General features: G+C 41.3%; 1 long non-coding RNA gene and 1 gene segment (V, D, J or C); both read right to left on the bottom strand.

The window, feature by feature from the left end:
• Window positions 1–23,903, bottom strand: part of LOC142836109 (T-cell receptor alpha chain constant-like) — a 417,115-nt gene that overhangs the window by 304,006 nt on the left and 89,206 nt on the right.
• Window positions 8,169–11,662, bottom strand: LOC142836111 (uncharacterized). Its single transcript, XR_012907994.1, has 3 exons — window positions 11,541–11,662; window positions 10,860–11,230; window positions 8,169–8,638 (listed from the first exon to the last, which is right to left on the bottom strand). It is a non-coding gene; the product is annotated as an uncharacterized LOC142836111 (long non-coding RNA).

Genomic DNA, 23,903 nt, shown 5'->3' with positions numbered 1-23,903 from the left:
GATATGAAAGTAATAAAGAAGTTATGGTTATTTTTCCTTATAAGTCTGCTTCTATTTCATTTTTATGACTGAATAAAATCCTTAGGTTCTACTTTTATTTTGTCTATGCAGCTGCTGATTTCATTCATTGAAAACGGTATGGCAAGAAGCATGGCAGTGAAAATATCTCTGTAGAATACTTAGTGTCCCCTCCACCTCACAGTGGTAGATCAGATGGTAGGTCTAGGTCAACTTGATGATTTTCACAGTCGCTGAACCAGTTACACCCGCTCCAATAGTGTCTAAGATTCCTACTCCCTTTCACTCTCAAGCCTTTGCTGTAGCTTGCTTGCTTGATGTTCACCAGTCTGACTGGGGTGTGGTAGAATCCCGAAGTACTTTAAATTATATTTCTTTGATTATTAAGAAAGTTTTATTTTTTTAACAATACTCTGATTGCATTTATTTTTGTGATGGTGGAGTATCTGTGTTACAGATGTGTGTGGAATTTAAAGGACAATTTTGAGGGGTTAAGTTCTTTCAACCAAATGGGTTCCAGGGATAGAATTCAGGTTGGCTATTTGTGTTTCTTCTCTTGAGAACTGTCAATTAAGTCCACCAATTCACTTATTGATTGGATGCTTTGGAATTTTGTATTTAAGATTTAAAAGCATCTGGACACTAAATCAGTCCTTGGTCTGAAGTATAGGTGGCAAAACACCTTCATCATGTTGCAACCTCTCTTTACCCTGGCGACTTCCTTTGCTGTGTAATAGTCTTTTAATGTCAGGTAATTCCATCTGCTGATTGCTGGGTTACTTCCTGTGCTATTGGAGTCCTTTTCAGAAAGTGTTTCCCTGCGTCTCCTCCAACACTTTTAAAGTTTGGGGATTTACACTTAAGTCTTTGTTCCTGTTCACATTTATTTTGGCAGAGGTTGAAACAAGTAATCATCAATATCACTCAGCTATGAACTTTGGTAACTGCAATAGTAACCCGCCTACAAGATCTCCTGGTGCAACAGTGGCATAGATGGATGCTAATCAGTAGGGGTGAAGCTTATAGTTGGGCACCAGCTTGATTTCTCCATGGCTGATGACATAAATAAGTGATGTCATAAACAACTGGGACTTACTATCATGTTTTGGTGGGTAATCAATAGTGTTGTCAATAGCCTGTGGCTTTTGGGGGGATCTGATGTGGGATTTCCCTCTGTATGCTATGAATATGTTTTATTACCATTATTTAACAAAGAAACTGTTTTGTCCTATGGCAGGGCAGAATAGAGCTAGGTGGGTAAAACTAAACTAAATGCAGGGAGAAAGAAGGTGGAGTCATGCAGATGCCATGTAGCTGCTGAAGGAGAGAGACACAGAAAACTAACCAGTAATCCAGAGCCTTGTGGTGATAGACAGATGAATAGAAATAGGTTAATTTAAGATATAAGAGTTAGCCAGGTATACACCTAAGCTATTGACCAAGCAGTGTTGTAATTAATATAGTTTTTGTGTGATTATTTGGGTCTGGGTGGCCGTGAAACCAACTTACAGTCTCCATTTAAAAATGGTGCCCACTGTCTGGGGGACATGGATCCACAAAAAATACTATTTTTTTAAAGAGGGCTTATAGACACACAAAAACAGAAGCTAAATACAGCTTCTCAGTATCCACATTTTTGCAGATAGACTCTGTTTGCTGGTGGCAAATGAAGGTATCTCTCCTTTAAAGGCAACATAGACCTGTTGAGTACCTGAAGCTGGGGTGATGAGTATGGCTTGCAGAGGTGGCCAACATACCTCTGTCATGTTGGACTGAGTGGAGCCAACAGGAAAAGCTGCAATATTAATCCTAGCAATGCCTGCTTAGCATTTCAAGCAACAAAAAACTCCTGGTCAGATAATGATTACAGATACACAATAAGGCAGATTTAGATGACATATGAATGGGACACAGTGTTGGGTAAATGTACATGAGCCTAAGAGGGAGAGAAGAAAGAGTACAGAGAGTCATAGATTAAAGGAATAAAGGTAATAAAATAAATATTAAATAGAAAAAGAGTGAAAAATAATCCCCATAAATATAGAATATACACAGAGAGTCTGTATTATATGTGTTATTGTTTTTTCTTTGAATTTCTTGATTACAAAGAAACATTTGATTCTAGGAGCTACTAAGCTAAACCAACATGTATATTTTAAAGGTATCTCAATTTCAAAATTTGCATCTAAGGATAAGTTACTTTGGAAAAGAGGTTCTGTTTTTGTTTCCACTGAAGATGAGAACCTGTGGATTCCTTCTAGGCAATGTGGTTTGATGGAACAAGATCCTCTGAAATGTCTCCATGAACCTTAAATACACTTCACCCAATAAATAGCAGGAAGCGGTTTGGTGAAAATTCTGCACAAATTCCCAAAATGATTGCTTATAATTGTTTGTTTTCATGTAAAGGGGATTTATTATAAGTGATTAATGGTCACAGTCAATTTCTAAAAAAATAAAGGGGGTATGATATCAAGATTAATACTTTGCATTAGGATGGATCTTGGACTATTGATACAAATTTAAAGTTGATTTTGTTACACTGTGTATATGTATTTCTGTTCTTATTTAAGGTATTATATTTATTCAGCTCATTAAAAATGTAATGTATGATTAAAAATATGGATTAATAGATAGTCATTTATAACAGTCAAACTTGTAGTCATGTTAGTTAGGTTTCCTAGATATATATAGATATATTTCAGTTAGATAGATAACCTTTGAAGACTTCAAAGAAATACAGAATATGGCATTTAAATTTTTTTAAGAACTTAGACTTTTCTTGACAATGAGACATGTCTGATTCTGGCAGAATGAATTACTTCAAGAGGATGGTGGGCATCGAAGAAGCTCCTTATGGAATTTACTAGTCGTTTGGGGAAGAAACTGCTCCTGGACTGCTTAATGGCATGCTGTATGAACTGGACATGAAGTACCCACAGAAAAATGACTGATAAACTTGTCTAAAGAACATGAGGCAGTCCTTCATGGTTTCTGCTTCGTGAAAGACATTTTGCAGGACACAGAAGAAAGTAATTGACAAACTGCTAATATAGGTTAAACAGTCTTTCAAATTTCCTGCTTTATGGAAAAGTGTAACAGATATTATGGGCCTATAGGATAAATATGGATGCCCCAATGTTACAAAAGACATTAGGGTGACTGTCCAGGCAGTGAGATGTCTCTGTCATTTCTAGAACTTTGGAAGTTGCTTACAATGCACTTCCTGTTTATTTAGGTAACATTATATCCTACTGGGGTCTTTGATGGAGTTGAAGATAGACAGTTTACAGTTTTCCTTGGTTATAATAAAACATAAATTAGACATGAAACTTTAGACTAATAAAGAACTACTGCAACTGTAATTCTTGTTTGATATCTGTTCTGTTATATGTAATTTTACTATGTTAAAGTTAAAATCTTTCTTTTTATTAGACAGAAAAGGGGAGATAATATGGGATTCCTCTTTACATGCTATAAATATGTTTTGTTATCAGTGGTTAATAAAAAAAGCTGTTTTGGCCTATGGCAGGGCAGAATAGAGCTAGAGATGAATGGAGAAAACTAAATTGAATGTAGGGAGAAAGAAGCCATGGAGTCAGGCAGACACCATGTAACCGTTGAAGGAGAGAAATACCAGAACCTTACCTGTAAGCCACCACCTTCCTGTAAGCCACCACCTTATGGTAAGACACAGATGAATAGAAATGGGTTAATTTAGGACATAAGAGTTAGCCAGGTATGTGACTAAACTGTTGGCAAAACAGTATTATAATTAATATGGTTTTTGTGTTTTTGTATAATAATTCAGGTCTGGGTAGCCAGGAAACCAACTTACAGTCTCTATTTACAGGGATCGTCTGTGGGACCCCTTTGGCCAATGACTCAAAAAATGTATCCAATTCCCGGTATACTGGGAATTTTATTTAGTAGCATAAGATGTCTAGTTGGGACATTCTCTCTCCCATTCATTGTATGGTAAGTTTATTTTAATTACACACACACACATATAAATTTCCCTTTATAATACACACACGTATGGAAGCTTCTATAGCATGGGTTGTCATATTCTTTCTTTTAGCCTGCTCTCCTATATCTCCCCCTATTTAATCCTCTTATTCTAGTTTCCCTTTTATCCATTTATAGCACTGTATTCTATTTCCCCTTCTTTGGAAGATCACTTGCTCTTGCAAGGCTCTTCACTAACTCCCTAATCTTTGTGGTTATTCTAAATGGAACATGTATCTAAAACTTAAAAACTATGATGCTTCGTCTTTTTGTTGACTTGCCATGAGCTACAGTCATTTGGGAAGACAGGAGCTCAATTGAGAAAATGCCTCCATTTCTCTTCCCAAATGACAGCAGCTTAGGCCAAGTTGACAAAAAACTAATCAGCATTGTATCCACCTCCTTTGAGGCAGGGTCTCTCATTAGTCAGGTGATCACCAATTAGACTAGTGTGGCTGACAAGCAAGCATTGTGTGGGAAGCCTTTTATTGACTGAGCCATCTCTCCAGACACTACCTTTGATACTTTTACAATGAAAATAATTGAAACTTTGGTGGGGATTATCTTTTAATATGAGGCTGCGTCTGGAAATATCACCATTTCACGTTGATCATTTGAACTTATAAACTTGGAAGAACTTTTCATATTCTGGTGTCTTGTTATATCATATTCTTCAGTGATATAGTTTCATTTCTGTTGCCATGATAAAGTGAAACAATGCAAACAAACAAACCAAAACTCTGACCAGAACCAACTCAGGGTACAAAAGGTTTACAATCCCAGGTCACAGTTCCTCAATGAGGAAGGTTAGGACAGGAACTCAGTCAGGAATTTGAAGCAGAGGTCATAGAGGATTTCCCAGTATAATGGATCACTCAGTCTTATGCTTAGCTAGCTTTCTTATATAGCCCAGGACTACCTACACAGGGAGTGCTACCGCCCACAGTGGTCTGGGCCCTTCAGCATTAGTTAGTAATGAAGATAATACCCCAAAGACACCACCTACAAGCTAATATAATTTGGAATTCTTCAATTGAGACTCCACCCTTAGGCTGTGCCAAGTTGACAGCTAAAGTGAACTAGCACATTTGCTATTTTAAAATTTTCGTTGTAAACGTCTCTCACTTTCATGATACGTTTTCTTTGTATTTATTTTCTGAAGCTGTTCTGAAAGGAATTGTTTTCCCAATTTCTTTATCAAGATATCATTATTGGTAAAGAGTAAAGCTACTGAATTTTTTGGAGTATGCATGAGTATACTTATTTGTGTGAGTGAACTTGTATGTGCAAGTGTGTGTGTGTGTGTGTGTGTGTGTGTGTGTACGTGTGTTTGCATATCAAAAGACAGCTTCAGAGTTCTTCAGATGCCATCCATCTTTAGTTTTTTGAAACAGTGTCTCTCACTGGCCTGGAACTCAGCGAGTAGGGTTGTATGGGTGGTCAGTGAACCCCATGGAACCTCCTGACTTTTCCTTTTTTTTAAAAGTGTGATCCTCATGGATGCAAAACAAACACTGTACCAACTGAGCTATCTTCCCAGGTCTACAGATTCTTCTGCGTTGATGCTGTATACTAATACTTTGCTGAATATATTTATCAGAGCTAGAAGTTTTCTTGTGGAACCTTTGGGGTCTTCCAAGTATGAGACAACATGGGCTGAAAATAGTGATTTTTAAAAATTATTTTTACCTACTTTACCATTCATATTCCTTTTTAGTCTTTATTTTAGTTTATTGTTTTATCTAAAACTCTAAGCACTATATTGAATAATAGTAAAGAGAGTGGACATTTTGGTGTGTTTTTTCTCTATTTTAGTATGTTGTTGACTCTATGTTTGACATAAAGAGCCTATGTTATGTTGGGGATTGTTCATTCTGTTACTAGCTTGGATCCTGGGCTGGATGAAAGAAGAGAAAGTGATCTGGGAAGTTGACTCTCTGCTGCTGACTGTGAATGTGTCTGGCTTCTTCAAGCGACTGACTTCCTTGCATAATGAACTATATATATAAGCTGGGAATGTAAGCCTTTAAAAAACTAACCTTTTCTGTGTCTTATATGCTCAGGGACACTGTGCTGCCGAAAATTCTCTTTACCCAGAAGGTATTAATTGCAGATAGCGTCTTTGTTAAGGGTAGGAGCTGCTGTCCACCTCTTCTCAGTGGGACTCCATCTGGCTTGAACATGAAACAAACTCAATGGTATTTTTGTGGACTTTTAAATTTCATTTTACTTAATTTTGGCATTTTTTTGTCTTATTGGTCTCTTGCTTGATTGTTTTGATTTACATTTTTGTGTTTCTTGGTTGTTTTTTTTTTTTTGAAAGAAAGAGAGAGAAAGAATATAAAGTTGGGTGGGTAGGGAGGTGGGAGGGATCTGGGAAGAGTTTGGGGAAGGGAAAAATTATCAAAATATACTGTATGAACATTTTTTTTCCAATAAAAAATAATAAAATAAAAAAAAAACAAAAAAAACTAACCTTTATTTATTAAAGTGATTTTTGTCGCACACAGCCATAAAAACTTGACAAAGAACTGATTAGAATCAGGAGTTTTCTGTTTTTCTTTGTTTTAGGTTTTGAGTGTGTGTGTGTGTGTGTGTGTGTGTGTGTGTGTGTGTGACATGACTGATTTCTCCCTAGTTCTCTTTTGCTCATCTAGCAGTCTTATGAGGTCTTCTTTCATGTGGCTGCTGACTTTTCATGCAATTCGATGGCCTTTTCTCTGCTGCTCTGTCCCTTTGCAGTCCTTGATTGAGTTCATCTGCTTTGTCTGTAGTAGTTTTGTGGTCATTTATCATTTTTATTTGCTAGTAAAATGTTGATAGCATCAGCATTTTGCCTACTTCACTTTCTTTGAATTCAGTAATTAAGGAAGTATGATCTTTTAGAAGAGTTGCATTGCCTTGATTTTTAGTTTTTCTTGTGTTTTAATTTTGTGATTTTTGCATTTGTTGGTTTAGATGTCTGTTCTCTTTATATTTTTGTCTTGTATTATTGAGCAGTTTTCTTGACTCCTCTGCTCCCAGTACTGCTCGCTGAGGAGAACACACTTTGGACAAGGTGTGTTCAATATAACATAAGGTACAGATTCAGTCCCTAGAACTTAGGATGAAAAAATATGAGATTTAAACTATCTAAGTAATGAAGGTATGGCCATCTCTCCACAGCCCTCTCCATGGCATCTCCACAGCCCCCGTATGGTTATTTTGACTATCTGGAGTCATTTATAGTTCTGTATAAACTTCAGGATCTTTTAAAAATTCTATGAAGGGGGAAAATATGTAGGGATTTTTTGGGAATTGCATTGATTTTTTTTTTTTTGCATATTCCTGGAATCTTAGCACTGGGAAGTGGGAAACATTAGCTCCCTGGGGGTTGCTGACCAGCCAGTCTAAATAATCCATGAGTTAAAAGTTCAGTGAGAGCCGGGCGGTGGTGGTGCATACCTTTACTCCCAGCACTCGGGAGGCAGAGGCAGGCAGATCTTTGTGAGTTTGAGGCCAGCCTTGTCTACAGGAGCTAGTTCCAGGACAGGCTCCAAAGCTACAGAGAAACCCTGTCTCGAAAAACAAAACAAAACAAAAACAAAAACAAAAAAAAGGTTCATTGAGAACTTGGCCTCAAGGAATAAGAAGGAAAGAATTATAGGAAGACACCTGAGAGGAGCCTTTGGTCTCCATGTGCTTGAACATGCACCCACGTGTGTTGCTACAACCCCCACATGCTTGTTCTCACCAAAAATCAAGGAATGCAAATAAGAATCACTACGACGCTGGGTCTGGTGGGAAATGCTTGCATCCCAGTTACTCAAAGGCTATGCCAAGAATATTGCTTTAGTACAGGACTTCAAAGTCAGCCTAGGCACATGAGCAGACTCCATCTAAAAGGAATATAATAAACAAAGCATGCCGAGACATCACCTTTTCCTTATTTATATACCTGCATTTTTTTTTTAAGTGGTGATGAGAATGTAAGGAAGTGGGCCTTTTCACACACCATTAATGGAGACTCAGGTAACTGTAGCCACAGTGGAAAATACTTTGCAGATACCTAAATACAGCTAAAATAGAATCAACACGTACTGCAGAAGTCCCACGACTCCATATCTACAGGAAGGGGAATGAGTGTACCAATGAGATGCCTGCAGACATTTTTATTGCAATATTGTTCACAATAGCCAGGGTATGGAATCAGCCAAGTTGCCAGTGGATGAATGGACAAGGAAAATGTACCATGTATACACAGAGAATATTATAAAGCCACAAAGGAGTAAAATTCTGTCACTTGCAGCTACACAGATGGAATGGAAGATCATTGTGTTAAGTGAGAGGATCCAGATACACGAAGACAATCATCACCTTCTCAGTCCCGTGTGGATACCACAAAGTGAGAGGATCCAGATACACAAAGACAATCATCACCTTCTCAGTCCTGTGTGGGTACCACAAAGTGAGAGGATCCAGATACACGAAGACAATCATCACCTTCTCAGTCCCGTGTGGATACCACAAAGTGAGAGGATCCAGATACACGAAGACAATCATCACCTTCTCAGTCCTGTGTGGGTACCACAAAGCCAGCTGAAGATCAGGGAGCAATAGCGGTCACTGGAAACTAGAAAGGGAAGACGGGTGAGGCGAGGAACATAGTGGTTTTCTGATATAGCAGGTAATTATTGTCTACAACTATCGCTGCCATGAGGACCAGCCTCCAGCAGCTCAGGGTTTGAAGGGAACCTACAGAGCTGGTGGGCTATCACTCAACTGAACTTTTCTAGCTGAGAGAGTAAAACTTAATTCTCTGGGAACAAGATGGGGGCTAAACAACTCTCTGGGGCTAGAAAAAAAGAAAAGAAAAGACACACACACACACACACACACACTGTTTCTTATTTCTTTTCTTACCTCTTTCTAAATGTATCCCTTCTCTATCCCTGTTTTCCTTCTAACTTTTCTTCTGCATCTTTCCTGGTGTTTTCCTTCTCTCAGGTCTTTTTTACCCGTACAGCTTATCTACCCCAGTAGAATCTTTCAAGCAATGTAAAAATTACAGTGTGGTGGCATTCTATTTTTAAGTGAATGATTGCAATGAATACAAGTAAAAAACAGTATGTTTTCCAAATCCCTTACATGGTTAAACATTTTATGTACTACAAGTGAAAAGCAAATTGTTCCAAGAACAATATATTCATATTCAAGCAACTTATTATAGATTAACAGAGTGTAAGCAAGCAAGGTATTTTTCTCAGCCAGTTCTTTTACTGGCAGACTGCATTTTTGTGGTTACAAAGAAAGGATCAATCACCTTACTACTTATCTCAAAAGGCAATCTTATAAGGAACCTTAAAAGAATCTCAAATGTAAACTTTTATATATGAAAAACAATCAGCTCTACTGTAAATCCCCAGGGTATATACCCACTCATCAACAACTTTTTATATCAGGAGGCTGAGGACAGAAATGGGTACAAGGAATGAATCATCATCTTTGATCACCAACCAATCCTAGTAAGAACGGCACATCAGCTAATAATAACTGGGCTGCTCTGTTCTTGTTCCTTGACCTCAACGAGTCCCTCACTCAACTATGTGCCTTTATAAAACTTCAGATTATATCCTTGGGTTTTCCACCTCAAAGTTATTAACAAAAACATCTTAATCTAACCTTAAGTCATTTTGAAAGCTTTGTTTCAGCTATGATACACACCAAAACCTGTGAACACATCTCCCAATATTGAGATGAAAGAACTTGAGTTAGCCTAGCTTTGGAACACAATTGTTTTTCTTAATCATTAACAAAAGCCACAGTTTATATGGCTTCTCAAGAGAAACTAGTGTGTGATATTTTCTTGTTCTTATTTTCTGTCTTCTGCAGTCCCTACTTTATCAGGGGTGGGGCAGGGGCAAAACTTTAAACAGTACAGTTTAAGAGGAAACTATCTTTATAATAATCTACAGGTAAAGGTGCCCAATAGAATGGGATATTTTCAAGAGAGAATCACATTACATTAAGATCAGTGGAGATCTCCCCACATCCATTCAACTATGCCACATATCAGAAAAATGGCAGCTGCAAAAGTGCAAAGACACAGAGGTAGCAAGAGACATTCTGAGGCAGAGGCTCTTGGGTTCTTGCCTATCCGAGATTCACCCTTCACAGCTTTGCTTCCTGCTGGGCCGGCTTCCTGAAGTCAATAGCCACCTGCTACTCCTCTGACATGGCCACTCGCACTTGGAGATTCTCTTCATCTTCCGTCGTGGAAATTTATGGACTTTGATCCCTCAGAATTACTATGTTTGGTAACGCCTCTTTAACCGTGTTTCCTTTGGTTGCTTTCATTTTGGCGACACGGGTAAGACGTCATCAACATTTGTAACTATAGCTTATTCTAAGCTTATACAGTTTTAGCTTTTATAGTAAAATTTTGATCTCCTTGAGTTAAGTTTTGTACTTATGTGGTGAAGAGATCTAATGCTAAGCTTCTTTATGTGGCTTTTTGGTTGTCCCAACAGACATTACTGAAAAGGCTCTTCTCTCGTTCATGGTCTTGACATCTATTTAACAACAAAAAATAAATGTGTTTCTGCTCTTATTTCTACCCCGGTTATACCTATTTATTTTTAAAAGAGATATGTTAACATCATGTACTCTAACTATGCATTTGTCAATTCTCCTTGTATTTTGACAAAAATAAGTAAACAAATTTATCCTATACAGGAATGAGCCAATAAGGGTGGCTCACTTGTCTGAGGACATATCTTTTGAGGGCAGACAGTTGAGTAAATGAGAATTTCTAGCACCAGAACAGCAGGTACATACGTCATCACATTTCATACCAAAGGAGCAGGAGCTAGAGGCAGTGTTGTGATTGGAGTTGCAGCTGCAGATTTGATTCAGGCTCTGGGTGCCTGGGGAGCACTGTGCTCTCCTGCACAGAAGTAGGTACTTGAGTCTGCAGGTTCCGAGACTGAGAGAGTCAGGACACTGTCCTTTCTTGTTCCACCAAACTCAGCAGTCACTTTGCCACTTCTGACCACCTCACCACTCTTATACAAGGCCACTAAGAGGACCAGGCCTTCTTTAGGGTCCTGCTTGTACCACAGAACGTTGTTAAGTGCACTTGAGGAGTTGCAGCTCATGGAGACATCCTTTCCTTCTGGGATGGATACATACTGCGCACTCTGACTCAGAACTTGGCCGTTCACCACTAGATGGAAAGACAAAGAAAGCAGTTCAGTTGGCTTCAGACCACCTTTCTCAGACTCATGGGGAATGCTGTATCCCAGAAGTCCCCAGCTCTGCACCTATACACTGCCTTCCCTCCTTTCTCAGACTCATGGGGAATGCTGTATCCCAGAAGTCCCCAGCTCTGCACCCATACACTTCCTTCCCTTTCTCCTCTTTTAGCTTTCCTCTGATGTCATTTCTAGAGTTGGATAAAACCTCACCCCATCCCCCATAGAGTTACTTCCGCTTCAGAATTCCCTGTGGAGGGAGAAGAAGCCCAGAAGACTTACCTGTTAGCTGCATCCAGAGGATTGCTAATAGACGCTCAGGGAGCATCTCTGCAGCAAGCAATTCTTTTCTAAATGGGTTTCCTGTTTCAAGAAACTCACCTAGGCTCAGAGTAACAAGATTTAATTGCCATTGTGGCATAAACAGCCTGTTCTGTGTATTAGCTAACCTGATTGCTCATTGGCTCTTTGGATGCTTCCCTGAGGTTAGAGCTAACCTAGAAAGTAGTTACAAATGAAGACACTGCCCCCTTATGGCTAGACACTAGATTCTGTCTCTGTTTTCAGTATCTTTGACTAATCATATTTTTCTCTCTTTTAATGAACATACCTGGGATATGTGGAAGAACTACACAGGCATAAACGAGAGCAGAAACAGCCCCCACACAATTTACATTATATCTCTGAGAAGTCACAGCAGGCGGTGGGATTCTAGCTGATTAGAATGCATTTAGAAAATTATTTTTCTCTGTGACAAGGGCATGTGGATATGTAAGATGCTTGGAGAATTGGGGTGGGGCTGGCTTCACTGGCCAAAGAATCAGATCGTGCAGGCACACGGAGTGGAAAGCCCACAGAAACCTGGCTCCTTTGACAGCTTTGCTGATCAGGGCAATTGCTAACTCAGAAAATAAAGGTCAAGAGCTGGGCATTGGTTTTCATTAAAAACTCATGAACTATGATGAACCATGTTGTAGTTGAAAGTAGAGCTAGACTTTCAGGTCTTCCATTATGAATGGGAAAGGTGCGCATCCAGTTTCACAGAAAAACAACAAGCCCACACTTCCCTGAAGAAACCTCATTTTCTAGAGATAAAAAGGCAGCGTCTGGGGACCAGGTTTGATTGAGCATACAGTGGGAACAGACAGCATCTTTCCTGGATTTATAACACGTTAAGTACATATGACTGTCCCAGCATCAATAGAAATGTAAAACTCCCATAACATGAAAAGCAGAAACCAAAGCAGAAGGAAACAGTTTGACAGGGCCAGTGAAGGAGGTTGCCTCTGACTTTAAACACAGCGGTGTGGCCATTCTGAGTTCTCCAGAGGAACAGATGAAACCACAAATGTTATTAAAACCTCATTTCTATAGAATGGAAACTCATAGGGACTTTATTCTAGAGAATGACATTGATGTGTCATCTCAGTCATTTCTCCTTCTTTGAGTCCTTCCTTTTTTTTTTTCTGTTTTGAGAATCAAGCACAAGATCTCAGGATCTCATATACTTAAGTAAGTACCTTACAATGGAGATACACATGTCATTTTCTTATGTGAACTCTCTGTTCAATCCATTTACCCACTTAATGAATGTACTATTTTAGCTTTTTGAGCTCTTTATCTATTTTAGATGTTAAGTGTCTGTCAGATGAATAGGTGGCAAAAATGTTTTTTTCATTCTCCAAACATTAAATTTTTATTTATCTCTGAACTTTAATTTTTTATTTATCTCTGAACTTCATTTTTTGATTAATTAAAATATAACTACATCATTTCTCTCCTGCCTTTCCTTCTTCCTACCCGTGCCACATCTGACTCCTCCCTCAATTTCATGGCCTTCTTTTCTTTAACGCTGTTGTTGCATGTGCATATCAATGAATCATTGCATAAGTGCTATTTACTGAGTCCATTTAGTGCTGTGTGCATGTATATCGTTTCTAGGCAGACTAGTTGGTATTTGCTAATCAATAAAGGGGCTCAGCCGTGAGAAAGACTAATTCTTTGTCTCTCAGTACTTATTAATCGCCTGTAGTTCATCTGGGCATGGAGTCTTGGGAGATTTCCCCCATCCACATTGGGATGTCAGCTGCTGTTGGTCTTGTTTAGGCAGCCCTGTTGTTTAGAGTTCATGGGTGGAGATTCCCTGGCACAGCCCGAAGGCCACTCTCATGGCAACTCCCTCATCCTCTGGCTCTTATACTATTCCATCCCACTCCAGCAGTGTTCCCTGAGTCTTGGGAGCAGACATTATATTGTAGGTGGGCACCCCACGATCAGTAATCCTCTGTATTTTAACTAGTTGAGTGATTCTGCAAAAGTCTCCTTCTGATGTAAAAAGAGGTTTCTTGCAAATTTCATGATTTTTGTTTTTGTTATCACACAAATACTTTTAAATTCTATGCAATTCCCTGCATCAATTCTTGTTGCTTATTGATCAGTCGGAGCCCTCTGCAGACATTCACCACCTATGTCCATGTCTTGAAAACTTTTCCTTGAGTAGTTTGAATGTTTCAGGCTTCACATAAAAGTTTGTTTTTAATTCATTTCAAATTGATTTAGGTACAGAGCGGGGAGAATCTATCTTCATTCTCCATGTGGATATCCAATTTTTCTAGCTGTGTTTTTTCCTCCAACACTTATTTTTGATACCTTTGTAAAAACTCGGATGGCTGTAGTTACATTTCCCTGTGGATTCTGCTCTATCACATTGATCTATGAGTATGTTTTATGCCAGTGTTCTGCTCTAACTGTGGCTCTAGTATAATTTAACATCGGATATGACGGCAACTCCAGCTTAGATCTTCATTCTTGGGATTGCTTTCTGCCGTTTGGTGTCTTTTGTGCTTCCATATGAATTTTAGAATTATTTTTCCTACTGATGTGAAGAACATTATTGGAACTTTGTGGAGGATTGAATTGAGCCTGTAGATCACTTGGCCACTTCACAACACTGATCCCACAAAGGCTAGTTTTATAGTGTATTTATCCTTCTATTGAACATATAGTTACATTTCAGTCCCATGAAACAGTAGCAGTCGGGCCAAGATCCTTTTTGTCTTTTTTCTTCCAATTGCATTATTATTCAGAATTTCATCCATGTTTGCACTGACATATGATTGTGTATTGTAGGAGGAGACCACTGTTCATCCGGCTGCCCAGGACCAAAATAACCACACAGAAACTATATTATTATTTAAAACATTGCTTGGCCCATTAGTTCTAACTTCTTAGTGGCTAACTCTTACATCCTAATTTAACCCATTTCTAGTAATCTGTGTATTGCCACGTTTCTGTGGCTTACCAGCAAGATTCCAACTGGTGTCTGTCTCTGGCGGGGCTCCATGGCTTCTCTGTGACTCTGCCTCTTTTCTCCCAGCATTCAGTTCCATCTTCCCTGCCTACCTAAGTTCTGCCCTGCTATAGGTCCGAAGCAGTTTCTTTATTCATTGATGGTAATCACAGCACACAGAGGGAAATCACACATCACCATATACTTTCTATTCTCCCCCTCACCTTCCCCATTGCCCCTACCATGTGACCCTCCCAACTTATCTACTTTGATTTTTTAAAACTTTTTTATTGATTTTATTGAACTATACATTTTCCACTTTACTCAGGAGATCTTGTCTTTTTCTACTTCCCTGTAGATTAGATGCATGTATGTCTCTCTTAGGGTCCCCATTGTTGTCTAGGTTCTCTGGGATTGGGAATTGTCGGCTGGTTTTCTTTGCTTGTGTAAAAGCGCTTAGGAGTACATATGATATTTGACTTTCTGGATCTGGGTTACTTCACTCAATATGATGCTTTCTATGGCATATTGAAATTTGCAGGCAAATGGATGGATCTACTTTGATATTTATTTGAATATTTTTTCATGACACTTTTCAATTTGTTTTCTTTCATTTTCTCTTTATATGCCCCAAATAGCATACTGTCTCTGCCTCCTTGACTTCTTATCAGGATGATGCTGGTCAAGCCGTCAGGCATGTGGGGACAGCACTTAACCTGAATGTGACATCTTCTCAATGTAGCAACATTGTTTTATTTTTAAACAGAAACTATTCAAGCTGAAGTTGTACTTCAGTGGGAGAGCATTTTCTCAGCACACACAAAGCTGGAGTTCAACCCGCAGCATTCTAAAACAAAAGAAAAAACTTAAACCAAACCAACAAACATCATCACCAAAATGAACAAAATGCAAAAGAGATACTGTATGAAATTGTACTGGCCTTAGCCAGCATAAAGATAATTTCCATTTTTATGCACGACTTTCTTAGAAGACATATCACCAGCAATTTCTGAGAGCAGGAGATTATTTGATTTCCTTTTATCAATTTGAGGAACAGAGAATTCCACAATTAGATCTGAAACATGTTGATCAGTTTAGGAAAATTTTATTCAGAAAATTTTGACCAATTTGAGATCATCATTGTTTTATTAATGGTGGAATTATTATTTTTAGACCCTTCCTGCCTCTGCTGCCATCAAAGAACAGCAGCCATTGCTCTGTGCTGCCCCAGGGCCTAAGGCCAAGGGGTGATAAGAAAGTCAGCAGGCTGAGGCACAGCTGTCTGGTTCCAGACGTGTGCTCAGGGATTCCAAGGTCAAGTGGGTGTTCAAGTTTATGAAGGGGGTGGGATGCACACCTACACCAAGGGAGCGGAGAAGCCGAGTAAAGCACTGGCACCTTGAGGAAAGAGGCTGCCAAGGACTGGTCTTGTCCCGTTTCCTGTCCCTCAATAAACATTTATATGGCAAAAAAAGAAAATATTATTTTAACTACTAAGTGTAGTCAATATTTAACACATGCGATCCATATGAGCAAAGTAGTATGACTGTGTCAGTTTTATAAGGGGAAATGGAACCTTAGAAATTTAAAGTTAATAGTTGACCCTCACATAATCTGCAACAAAAGAACTGGCTCCTCCCTTGCTTGAACATTTTAGCGTCTCCAAGAAGATTAGGAACTATTTCTTTCTAGCCTACAGTCTTTGCCTGAAGCAGGTGTTCAGTCAATGCTTTGAAACAGGGCCAATCCTTTAGCTCATGTGGAGGGAGCAGACAAAGGTAAGCTGTTGATTATTTCATTTTGAAGCAGAGTGAGTGAAGACCTTTCAGTTCAGTGTGCTCAGAAACACAGAGAACGGAATGGGAGAGAAAGCACAATGAGAATTAGAGGCCAGGCTAAGACTGGGTTAGTTCCCTATTCTTCTGTTATTTCTGTATTTATAATATAAATGTTGAAAGAATGTTACTTGTACTGACGCTTGTGTCTAACAGTATTACTTTGCCAAGAGTCATGAGACAGTCTTAATATGCCCCCAAAGGCCTCCAGTCTTAATTTGCCCCCAGAGGCACAGAGAATGACATGGAGTTAGGTAGGTAATAACAGGAGGGAAGCATGTTCTTCAGAACAATGAGGCACGAGATTTGTGCATTATTGTTTTTTCTTTTCAACATAATTTCTTTATTGAAACTTTGGGAATTTCACATCTTGCACCCCAATGCTGTTTACCTTTCAGTCTCTCCATATCTCCTCCCCCTTCAATAGCCCCCAAATGAAAATTTAAAAAGAAGTCAAAGCAAACCAAAGCAAGCAAGCAAATCAATAAACACAAACAAGAAAAGACAAGAAACAGAAACAAAACAATAACAGCAACAACAAACCCCTTAGCTTCTCCACATCATTCCAACCTCTCCAACATCTCCTCATCTGTCCTGGTGGCAGTGGGAGCCGAAGTGTGTCACCCAGCACCCTTTTGTCCAATCAGCTTTACTAAGTAAGTACATTGCAATAAGTCACTGGTGGTTCAAGGCCTCTGGTGTCTGGTACACAGTCCTCACTGGATCCTCACGGAAATTCTTCTCAGATCTCCCATAGCTGTCCCGAGTCATGGAGACCCTGTGGTTATCACTACCCAGGACCAGTCTCTTCACAAGCTCCAGCAGGTCCTAGATGGGGTAAATGTTAGGGTGGGCCAATGCTATAACTGGCTGTGGGTCTGGGTGGTAGTTGAGCTGGTCCAGGCCCCTGGGGCCGCCCCTCTCAGGGGAGAGATAGAATCATCTCCCCTATGCCCATGCCATCAGGGTCAGTTCTTCACTGCCTGTGGTGAGGGATGGGCCATCTCTCTTGAGTGAAGGGGCCAGCTCTCTCATGAAGCTCCAGGTAAGCTTTCTTGGGGCAGCGTTTAGTGGGGCATGGCCAGGCTAGTGAAGGACAGGGCTGGCTCATCATGGCCCTCTGATGGAATCGTGGTTCCTATGGCTCCATCAATACAGACCGCACCTGCAACAGGACCACAAAGCCAGACAAGGCCATAGCAGCAGCTTGGGTCTGGACGACATCCTGGCTCTGGGTAGAAGCACAGGCCACTCAGATCAGGATGGTTCTGGTGGTGGCACAACACCTGGACACCAACAAGGCCCCAGGTTGTGGTCCCAACCCCAGATTTCCATGTAACCTTTGGTGGCAACATGACCCTAGGTGTGGTAGGAACATGGACCCAGACCTGATCCTTGGCAGCAGCTGGGTATTAATGTCACCATTGCCCAGGTGGCACTGTAGGCCATCCAGATCCATATGGCCTCAGGGGCAGCATAGCCCTTAGACTCTAACATGGCCCCGTATCTCAGACATCAATGTGACTTTCGGGTAATAGGAACCTCTGACATCAACACTGACCCTAGCTGCAGTAAAACCATGGACCCAGACACGGCCCTCAGCTGTAGCTCTGGCCCTGATGTCATCATGGCACCGGGTAGCAGCACAGGCCACTCAGATCTGCATGGCCCCAGGTGTAATGTATCCTTTGGCCACAGCATAGACTTAAGTGGCTTACCGGACCCTGGGCATCTACACAGTGGCAACATGGGCCATGGATTTCAACATATACCCTGGCTGTGGTAGGAACGCAGACCCAGACATGATCCTTGGCAGTAGGGTGGGTCTGGATATTTCCATGACCTCAGGTGACAGCTCCAGCCACTCAGATCACCGTGGCCCCAGCAGCAACATGGCCCTTTGACACCTCAACTGCCCCAGGTGGCAGCCTAGACTCCAGAAATCCACCTGACCACCTGAGCCACAAACTTCAACACAGACATTGGCTGCAGTAGGGCACCCAGACATGGACCCCAGCTGTAGCCCTGTCCCGGAAGTTCAGCATGACACCAGAAAGCAGTATTTGCCACTTAGGTCCGTCTGTATGGCTCTGGATGCAGCATGGTCCTTGGGCACCAATATAGTCCCATGTGACGGATCAGACAACCACACAACCTTCAGTTACCTACAGATACAGACTCAGACCCTGGATGCTGGAGCCATAGACCTAGACATGGCCCTTGGCAGAAACTTGGGTCTGGATGACACCATGGTTTCAGATGGCAGCACAGGCCACCTAGATCATCATGGCTCTGGTGGTAGTATGTGTTGGACACCTTCATGGCCACCAGGGATAGCTCAGACAGTCGGCATCCTTGTGGCCTTTGGTGGCAAGATAGGCCATGAATGGCCACACAGACCCATGGAAGCGGACATAGCCCTTGCCAGCATCCCAGGCCTGGGAGTCAAGATGGGTGTGGAGCAAGAAAGCAAGAATCGCCCATCAACCTACACTGCTGCCTTTACCTCCTCCATTCTGCCTCTTTCCACAGCACAGGGACCATTCTGCTTCTCTGTCTCTCTCATTTCTCCGCCACATGCCTGCTCATCATAAACGGACCCGCCCACCCAGTGCCTTTGAGAACCCAGGCTGGACTGTGGGGGGCTTGCACCCACATTATTGTTTACATTACTGAAATTTGTACCATTTGTATATTTGTAAATTTGCACAATTCAAAGTTCTACCCACTAAAAAGTAACGTTACTAGGAAAAAGTGATTGTAAATGTTAGAGACATAGCTTCCACGGCATCATCCCCACTTTTATGTGATGAGACAATTGGACCCTCACATGCCTTGTTTTGCAAGTGTTCTAGCTCTGTCTCAGGAGCCCTATGTCAGCAGAGCCTCTGTGGCCCAGCTGCAGGTTTAGAGACAGCCTGCGGAGGTCTGCAGACCACTGTGCACTGTTGCGCAGAGGTAAGTGCCCGAGTGACTAGGCTGGGAGGCTCGAATATGCAGGGAACTTCGTTGCATTTTCTCATCCAGCTTGGCAGTTATTTTGTCATTACTTTTCTTGTCTCCCCCCTTCTGTAATATCACCAAGAAGATGGGGCCTCCATCATCCCCCTGCCAATACCAGTGTAAGGCATATAAGGATTCTGAGGAATTGCAGCTGATGGTGAGTTCATCTCCTTCTTGGATTATCAGAGACTGAGGGCTCTGTTGCAACTTCTGGGTGTTGACCCCTGTTCAAAAAGACAACATAAAGAGACACAAGAGGCAGCAATAAGATCTTTGTGGCTGTAGTAGAGATGGTGATTCTCCCCTGGCACCATCTCCCAAATAAGAGCACCATTACATCAGCACACTATGTGGTCTATTTTGTTAACTGTATTGGCACTAAGCCTCCAACCCAGGACAGAAGAAGAGGTCCCCAGGAACCCACCATCACTTTACCAGTTCCCCAAATAAAATATGTACTCACAGGAGGTCTGGAGCCTTAATACCCAAACAAGTACTTGAAGGAGCATCCTTCTCACTTGGTACTGGTGAGTGCAGCAGAGTCAGATTTCTCTGAATGGGCTTCCCCAGGGTGGCTCCTGAGCTCAGGAAGGAGAGTGCCGAGGTCAGAGACCCCACTGACTTTCTATTTGTTCAGCACAAACAAGCTTCATTCAGATACTTTGCAAACACTGCCGCCCTCTGACTAAACTGAAAAATGCTGAGTAATGAGAACTTAGTGTATTTAATTTATGTGATCCATACCCTACATTCTAGCAACTCAAGTAAAAAATATAACTAGAGGGGATAGAACAGGTGGCATGAAGGAAAAGGGGATTCCCTGGGTTAAAACTTGAAGTTGTGCTGGTTACAAGGAGCTAGGGCAGGGCAGGGATTAGGGACTGGATTAGCCAAACTCAGGGTGTGTGAATAAGTCTTATGCAGGTCTACTGTTTGTCAGCTAATATGTGTGCACATAACATAGGAAGTGAGTTTGGTTAAAAGTTCTCTGGATAGGTGGACAAAGTTGCTCTCAGAAGATGTGAGTTAATAAAATCTCAGTGCCAGGCATGGGATACTCTGTTATGAATAAGGTCAGGGAGGTACCAGAAGCATCCAAAACAACACAGGCTGTCACTGTTGCTCTTGGTTTCCCACCATATCTAAATGTTAATACTCTATTTTGGAAAATACTGTCCTCTTTAGTTGTGGGACATTGGTTAGGAAACTCCCTGCTGACTTTCTTTACCACAGGAGGGATTTCATGTCTGGTACTGTAAACCTTGTCAAAGACCCACGAATGAAGAGATTCAGACCCTGGGTGGGTGGATGGGACCCTATTGATGTTATTTCACTAAATGGTCATACTGTCAAACTACATCAGGCTTAATATTTATGTTTATACTCATAGATTTACACTGCTCTTAACCGTAGCCAGAGAAGTTTCTTTTTGCGGCAGGTGGTGGCTAATGCAGAGATTCACACCGGCTCAAAGTGATGGCAATGAGGGAGTCTAAGTGCTCAACTGTTAATGGGTCATCTATGTCAATCTCCCCTCATCCGAAGCTCAGAGAGCATTGTGGGAAGAGTGTAAGAGCTGGGAGTTGGGGCAAATGCTGCAAAATGCTGGCCTCCTATCATGACTGACAGCTACACTCATCACCTCACAGCAACGGTAGTTGCCTGCGCAAGACCTGCTCTTGTGTGAGGGGTGGCACACACCATGAATATATCTATCGACCCTAGAAAGTGAACCCACGATAGCACACAACATGAATATATCTATCGACCCTAGAAAGTGAACCCATGATAGCATACAACATGAATATATTTATCAACCTTAGAAAGTGAACCCATGATAGCATACAACATGAATATATCTATCAACCCTAGAAAGTAAACCCGTGATAACACACAACATGAATATATCTATTTATCTTAGAAAATGAACCCATGAATATATCTATTGGCCTTAGAAAGTAAACACATGATAGGCAAAAAAATGATTGTTCCAAAGTCCAGGTTGGTGAACCAATGGACTTTTAGTGGGGTTACTAACATGTTGCATCCCGCAATGACAGGTGGGAATCTACTTGGCAGTCCCTTATGGGACAATTTCGCTTCTGTACCTGCCCTACCATACATCTACCTGCCAAGGCCACAACTGGGCATAGGCAGGCTTCACATGACTGGACATCATATATGCCATTAGAATATTTTACAGGAATCCCAGAGGCTTTCTCTATCTTCCAACCCAAGTTGGTTCATCTGTGACTAGAATTTACATGAACCCGGTGAGCAACCTCCACTGGCAACTGAGAACTGATGACCTGAATTTTGGTAAGGGCGTCTGCTTCCTGATTACCTGGAGGACTTAATTAGCTGTGGGCTGTCTTATGGGTACATTCTGCATATAATCGACTTTTTTACACTATCCTGCTGTGTGAACTCTGTTCCCATAAAATGTCATTTATTCCTCTGGGAGGAATGCCCCTGCTTGCCCGTGGAATGCAGTGGACAAGATGTTTCCTTCTGGCTCTCAGCAATGCAATTTAACAAGCTCAAAGGCATTATGCAAAGAGCCCCCTTTAGGCTATAGGTCCTTTTGCTTCCCGAGTATTTCTAGTGAATATGATGGAAAATACTCTGAATATTTCTCATTGTTTCCTCTACCCCTGCTTTGAACTCTGACCTATCTGAAATAAAAGTTACACAGAAGGCTAGTAAATACAATCTAGAACAGCATCACCTAGAGTTCCCTGGTTTTGTGGAATCTTGAACTTGACTTCAGTTCCTTAGCACCTGTCATTGCCAGATCGTGCTAATCAGGGTTCTGACTCCTCAGTAACTCTGTTATGTTTATCCCACAGTGGCTGACCCAACACCTGCTGATAGAGTGCCTCTGCTGTAAAAGCTGGATTCCTACGAGATTCTAGCTGACCTGGCTCAACCTTACCAGTCGGCCACAACCCAGAGAAGAATGTTTGCTGGGACAGCCTATCTCCACATGATAATCTACCCTTCCAAGAAGGTGATTCCAAGAAGAAGACGCCCACATGTAGCTCCCTACAACAACATCAACTTCATTTCCAAGCCCCTCATCTGCCCCAATAAAGGGTCCCAGCCAGTTTTTTTCTCTTGTGAAACTGCAGTTCCCTAAGGCAAGTTCTGACCTTCACTGTTTGAAATAAACCATTTGAAATAAACTGTCTCATCTGTTGAGGTCAGACTATGGTCCCTTTCTGGACCAGCATCTTCTTTCCTCACTGGACCATCTGTAAAGTGAGGTCTCATACAGCTCAGCTGTCAGTACAGATCGTCACAAGCCTACTCTTATGAGTTATGATCATCAACACTGTTCTTCACTTGGCCTCTGTCCAGCATTTCCTTTTTACCTACCTCTACCACATGGTGTCTGTGTCCATCTGTATCTTACTTAGATGTTAGTATAGATATTGGAGGGGCTCAGTGGCTTGAAAGAACACTGGTCCCAGAACACCCTGTGGCACTGGTGACAGCTTAGAGAAATGATGCCACATTGATGTAAATATGCATGCCACAGAGCTGGCATCTGTGCCACCCCAGACAGAGGCTTAGCTAGAAAGCCTTTGACCCAGCCCTTAATTGGATAAGCTGTTTTTACAGTACTGAGGTGGGGCCAGAGATGGGTTCAACCTGTTGTAATGTTTTATATACAGTCAGTTTGCATTCTAGCATTCTATACCAAGCTTTTGCCCTTTCCTATGGGTGAGGCCAATATTCTATTGGAAGCACTTACTTAGGTTATTTTTCCAACAGCCCCCAGCTACAGACGTCTTGGCCTCTGGTGACTTTTATCCTGAAGAAGCACTTCCTTGCAGGCTCTGGATGGGCACCACAGCTGTATCCTTCCCTGTTGAGTCTCTCAGCCAAACCTGGCTTCTGTCGGAGCTCCAGACTGGATGAACCATTTCCACCCATATCAATCTTTGCTCCAGAGGAGAAATGTACAGCATACTGTGAGGACATGGCTCACCCTGGGGACAGGCTTAGACTTTTTTATTTGACCTGTGCTATCATTAATGCCTTCCAAAAACCGAGACTTTAAAGTCTTCCAGAAGCTCACTAGCATAGCATTTGGCTTTCTGTAAAGTTATTTTCTCGAGTACCTCTTGCCACATATCTTTCCACATCTGTTTTCAAGCGACCCAAATGGACCTTTGTCTTGGCTTTGAACATTTTAAAATTCTTCCCTAAACTGTTTGATTACTTCACCAACTTGATTCATGTGCTTATCTACATAGCTCGGATCTGCTGTAACCTCTCCTGCTTCATAAAGAACACATCCTGTAGTGGAACTCAACAAAAACCATAAAGCAGCATATTAGTATCAAGGTCCCCACTGAATCATCTCTCTGCGAACACAGTTCTATGCAGTCCAGTGAAGTAGGGGTCAAACACAGCTCCTCTCATTCCCAGTTCCATCAGCAGTTCCTGTGTTTCTGTATCCTCTCATTCCTGGATAAAATGGGGCCTTTAGATGGGGATATGGAGTGTTCC

This window comes from Microtus pennsylvanicus, chromosome 15 (assembly GCF_037038515.1).
Source record: "Microtus pennsylvanicus isolate mMicPen1 chromosome 15, mMicPen1.hap1, whole genome shotgun sequence".
NCBI classification, from domain to species: Eukaryota; Metazoa; Chordata; class Mammalia; order Rodentia; family Cricetidae; genus Microtus; species Microtus pennsylvanicus.
Note: the sequence above shows the minus strand (reverse complement) of the source record. Positions and strands in the feature narration are given on the sequence as shown.